Source organism: Rutidosis leptorrhynchoides, chromosome 3 (genome assembly GCF_046630445.1).
Source record: "Rutidosis leptorrhynchoides isolate AG116_Rl617_1_P2 chromosome 3, CSIRO_AGI_Rlap_v1, whole genome shotgun sequence".
Lineage (NCBI taxonomy): Eukaryota > Viridiplantae > Streptophyta > Magnoliopsida > Asterales > Asteraceae > Rutidosis > Rutidosis leptorrhynchoides.
In genome coordinates, this window is record NC_092335.1 from 100,791,314 (window position 1) to 100,797,514 (window position 6,201).

A 6,201-nucleotide genomic window follows, 5' to 3' on the forward strand; every position below is an offset into this window, starting at 1 on the left:
CAATAAATCAAAAACAGTTATTCCATTCATAGTAAGAAAATTGCATACAACAGCATAAGGTTCGTACAATACATAAATGAAAAACAGGAAACTACTAACGGGATACATAAAGAAATCTAATACAACAGTCCTAGGGTGAGGGTGTGTAAATGATGTCCATCAGGTGGGTCATCTGGTCCTCGAGCTCAGTTACCCGAGCACGGAGGGCATGCACTTCCCTTGTCAGCTCCTCGATGGTGGGAGATGCTGGTGAGGAAGGTGGTGCAGGTGGTGCCGGTGGTGCAGATGGTCCAGATGATTCGGATGTAGTACTAGAAGTAGATGGCACTGAGCGGGCGACCTTACGCACAAATGGATCGGCAGGATACGGTACAACCCGCTTACGGGCTGTGACCCTAACCAACTGTCCATGTGCTTTCACGAACGGCTTACCTCCATTAACCCCTGGAATAACAGTACCATTGAAGCGGTACCGCTTCTTCGGTGTGGTAGAGGGTGGCTGCACGGGCTCCTCCTCGAAGTCCTCCTCAGAATCCTCCTCGCTGGTGTCGTCGGATGATGATCCGTCTGAATCGTCTGAAGGTAGTGTAGGTACATCACGGGCGGGAGAAAGTGTCTGGCCGGTGGTCATAAGTCGATATCTGCCAGGTGTAATTGGTACGACACGTCCGTCAGCGGTGCATCTAACCCAATGTCCATGCTCGTTACGGAAGGGACCGTCCCCGTCTCCCCCAGGAATCACAGTACCACCGGAATGGTGCTGTGGCCCCGGGAGTCTAGGGCTGGGTGGAGCTGGAATCTCCTCGAGATCCTCGTCTCTGTCTGAGATGTTCATTAGGTCAAGCGCGTGTCTACTCTCTCCAGAAGATGAATCGCCAGAGTCGCCGGAGGGTAGCGGTGAGTTAGCAACAATAGTAGGCGAGGTAGCAGACGTATCTGAGTCACTCTTGAAGTCAAAGGTCATGGGCGGCATGTCCAACATCTGAACAAGGAAAAATGACTTTTTCCATGTCAGTAAGACATATAGCAAGCACGTAATCAGGCACTACAGCATCTTAGTAGTACATAGCATGGCAATCGTAACAGTATCAAACAAAAGAAACATGCAATCAAAGGCAGATGGTAGCATGCAGTAGCGAGAAAATAGCAGTAGCATACAAGAAGTTCACATAGCAGTAAAGGTGAACAGTAGCATACGGTAGTATAATACAGTAGAATGCAGCAGTTCCGCAGAAACAAGTAAACGAGCAAGTTGTAGATTAGTTCTATTAGTGAATCCCACTCGACTCGGTCAAGACACACTAATGCAACCTAATTCCCGACAACCGATGCTCTGATACCAAATGTGACGCACCGTACAAAACCATCATGTACGGATCATCAACAATAGGTCCATTACACGGTATAATACTATATGCTGTTTTAAAACAGGTTTTGCATTCATGAAAGAGGTAACGTTTTACAAAAGATAACGTGACACAAAGGTCGTTACAAAGCCATTATTCAAAATAACATAGGTTGCGAATGCAAAATAAAAGTTCCATGATTGAGACATCTCTAAGTAATGCATTGGAAGTCTAACACAACGAGTCTGTAACAGTAAGTCTATAACACCAAGACAGCAAGTCTAACAGCGGAAGCAACAACGTCTAAGCACCTGAGAAATACATGCTTAAAAGGTCAACACGAATGTTGGTGAGCTATAGTTTGTTTGTAATTAGTAATGTAATGTAGACCACGAGATTTCGTATTCAAACAGTATGAAAAGTATATGCTTATCCGTGGGCACCCGGTAACTAACTTAACGTAATATCACCCCCTAAAAGTACACTTGGCAAGTGCGTCTGTTTACGAAGTATTAAACATCCGTTGAATGCTAGCGCGACTAGCCCGAGTGGGGATGTGAAACCCTATGGATCCATATCTAAGATTCACGTTCACCAGTTCATAAACCAATGACTAAACGTTACCGAGCTAAGGGGAATCTTTGTGCCGTTATGTCACCCACACATATATAAAGTTTAAGTATTCGTGTCTAGTATGTAAAACATAAAAAGCGTATGTATTCTCAGTCTCAAAAATAGTTAAAGTAAAAAGGAAGTTATAACTCACAGTGAATGTGCGGTAAAAGTCGATATGAAAAGTATGCTGGTAGTAAGTCGGTCCGAAAGGTCATCAACATAAGTCAAAGGTCACTAAGTCAGTGTATTGTCCCCAAAAGTTTAAAAGTGAATAAATTAAGTCTTAAGTATCATCATCATCATCATCATTCGTAAAAGCTAAAGTAAGTTTTCAACAAGAATAGAGATCGAAACGAAAGGCTAACTTCGGACAGCTGCTACGACCTCTATACAAACCGAAAAGACGCGTGGTCAGTGGCCAAGGCTCCGTATGTGAGTCCTCTAATTGGTTTCCAATTTTCAGATCCTAACTCGATGTCGTTTGACCATGGTGACGGTTCAAGCGCGAGTAGGTCAGAATTTTCAGCACGTCGTTACAAAGGCGTAGTGATTTTTTCGTAGGGCTATAAATCCTAAACTGTATATCGGATTTAGGCGAGTCCTAAACGAAAAGTCATCTACTAGAAACGAACTATCTGAAAATCAATTTTCCTGAAGTCCTAGGTGTCGGATCAGACCCCAAAAAACATAAAACAAGTGCTCCGGTGGGTTTCTTGGTGCTTGATGCTCATCACGATTCTCATCCTTGATGCGTGTAAGCTTCAAGTGTGCAACTCTTTGATTTTTAGTATCACTTTGACCAAGTTTCAACCATTAACACACAATGTCAAGACTAAGCAAGAATACAACTCACTTAAGAGTTTTAGAAGGATGATGAACCAAGGTTACGTCATGTTCTTAGTCTTAACACAAATACAAGTTCTATCTACAACTAAAGCTACACACTTTCATTCAATCAAACAAGTAAGAACATAAATTTGATCAAATAAAGTAATGGAACCCTAAGCTAGAGAGCTTGGATCCTTTTAACAAAAGTTATGAGATTTCAAAGCTAGAAAGCTTGAATCTTTTATGTTCTTGAAGATCTTCAAAGCGAAATGCTAGATCTTCAAGTTACATGAAGATCATAAACACAAGTTTTGATCTTTTAACAAAATAAAAGAGATCATAAGTTAAAAAACTTAGATCCAACAAAAGTAATGAAGATTCAAAGCTAGAAAGCTTGAATCTTGAATGTTCTTCAAGATCTTTAAAGCATGAAGCTAGATCTTCAAGTTTCATGAAGATCATAAACACAAGTTTTGATCTTTTAACAAAAATAAAGTGATCTTAAGCTATAAAGCTTAGATCCATTAAAGTAATGAAGATTCAAAGCTAGAAAGCTTGAATCTTTAATGTTCTTGAAAGATTCAAATCAAAGTTTGAATCTACAAGATATAACAAGATCAAAAAGCTAACAAGCTTGATCTTATAAAGATGATGATGATGTCGTGATTTAGAGAAGAAGTAGAAGAAGAAAATTTAAAACTTACAATTTTTAGAGTGAGAAAGACTAGAGAGAAAATTAGAGAGTAAGGGTGTGTAAAATGAGGATGAGATCAAGTGTAAAATGGATGAGAATAGCTTGGTATTTATAGTGGTGATGGGTGGTGGTGGCCGTGAGGTTTGGGGGGGGGGGAACAAGGAGACACCTTTTTGCTTTTTGGTTAGTGGTGGTCTAAAGGTGGTGCTTATTGTTAGGATCTCATGCAACATTTGTAATAATGGTTAACAAAAATGCTAGTATGTTGGCTCTTATAAATGGGTTTTTATCCTACATCTTAATGAGTCATAATTCATTTAAAATTGGGCTAATTAAATGGTCCATTAGCTAGAATAGGGTGGGCTAAAGTCCAACAAGGTAGAAAGTCCAACAAGACTAACTAGTGAACATAGGTAAATTACTAAGCGTAATTAAGCAACCGAAAGCCCAAGTAATTGTTATTAGAAAATAACAATTAGTATTACGTAGTCGTAATATTCTAATTACGATAAAAGTTAAACGTGTACCAAAATACATAGCTCGTTCTAAACGTCAAGTGACACTAACGGTCATAAAAGCATTCGGGGATCACGTTAAGTAACTAAGTAGTTAATGGCACGTTGTATGGTATTAACGAAAGTAATTAACATAAAATAAGATCCCAGAATATAAACCAACACAGTACGCACAAATACGCAGTTTTGTGAAAGTAACAAGCACAAAAGTAAGTCGAAAATGTGACGACCCGGAAATTTTTGACCAAACTTAAACTTAATCTTTATATGTTTCCGACACGATAAGCAAAGTCTGTAATGTTGAGTCTCGAAAATCTTGGAACTATGTTCATGTGTTCAATTGACCTTCGACTGCTCTCGACGATTCACGCACAATTAATTGTAAATAGATATGTGTGTATGTATATATAAATAATAATTCGAAATATAATTTGAAGTATTATATGTTGTTGTTATTAAAAATTAATAAAATAAAAATAGGATATTATAATAATTATTATTTAAAATATATCTCTATATATAAATAAAGTATATTAAAAATAAATATTAAATGATTGTAATACTCGTTTGTTGTTTCGATTGATATTAAGCAAGTTAAATTCAAACTTATGTAATTTTAAAATAAACGGTGATACGAAAATGAGTTCTATAAATTTTAGGCTTATTAAAAATGTATTTAGGAACTATTTGTTAAGTTTTAACACTTTTTATATTTCACCCATAAATGAGAGGGACAGTTGATGTAATTTTTATTTAACAGATTAAGGATCAAATTTTATACCATAATGACCAAAATAAATAAATATAGTTAATTTAAAAATATAGAATTTTTCTGAACACTTTTATTCGCCACTGAGTTACACAACGGGGTACGATATACCAGTCCGTGGGAACTGTCGGCAGTATACTTACAATATAATGTCACGAGAATATAAATTTGTAATGTGTTACTTTTCATTTGATTGGTGTTTAATTTTCTTTTGACTTATGGATTATTAATATTAGTATTATATTATATAGTAAAATGATATATAGATATGTGTCGATATATGTATGTAGTTATATAGATGCATTCACGTATGCAGGAACACACACATTTAACAAACTCAAATCTACTTTAACAAACTTCACCAACCATACCACCTTTCTCCTTGTGATATTTGATTAACACAACACCACTCTACAACCCATTTTATTTTCTGCATATTATTGTTTCTGTTTGGTGATCGAACAAAACCACAACCACACTCACTATTTTCGACAACTACCACGAACACTCTTTTATAAACTGTTCGATATTTTTTTCTGCTACGGTTACCAACACATCATCATGGTGGAAGGCTTTGTTCAACAAGACCCTCATACACCTAAACTGTCTCCTTTGTTTCCGGATGAATGGGTTCGATCACGACTTCATCAACCAACAAACCCACTTAATGTTTTTCTGTTTTCCTTCAATGGTTGTTGCTACAACACTTATGTTACAGTCTGCTCAACCGTTTCCTATTTTCCTAATCAAACACATATAACCATCATCCTTGTTTGATCCTGTTTCCATTCAAAACTACAAAATTACTGCACCACTACTTCTGTCTCAATTCAGTCGACTACCACAACCCTACCTCTCTACTTCTCTCTCTCTCTATTCTCTTCGTGGACTCATCATCACTACCATGACCACCTAACAGCCACCACCACTTCACGACACCACCCTCATCATCCTTACAAGCTCCCACCATCAAACACCATTGTTGCAGATATGGTGTTACTACTGTTAACCGCTATTCTATTTGAATAACACCCAATCATTTGAAGACCTTTGTAGCTATAACCATTGTGAGGTAACCGCTGTTATACGTTCTCTTCCATTTGATTTCTGTTCGTTGCTGCAGACTGCTACTACTCGTTGAATTCTTTTACGGTTTCGTTCTCTGTGGTGTACATGATGATAAAAGATGGTGAATGTAATGATGAATATGGAGAATAATATTAAATGATGATCATGAGGTACTTAGCGGGAGATAGAAGATAAAGTAAGATGATGATTGAAAATAACGTAAAGTTGATAAATGATGTCACGATGATGCTGCGTAGCTGCATTTTTTTTATTCCATTTTCAATCGATTAGCGGGCTCTGCTTATTTGAGTTTTCATTTCAACTAAGCCTAAATAGACTAAGATATCACTAAGTGGGCTTGTGATA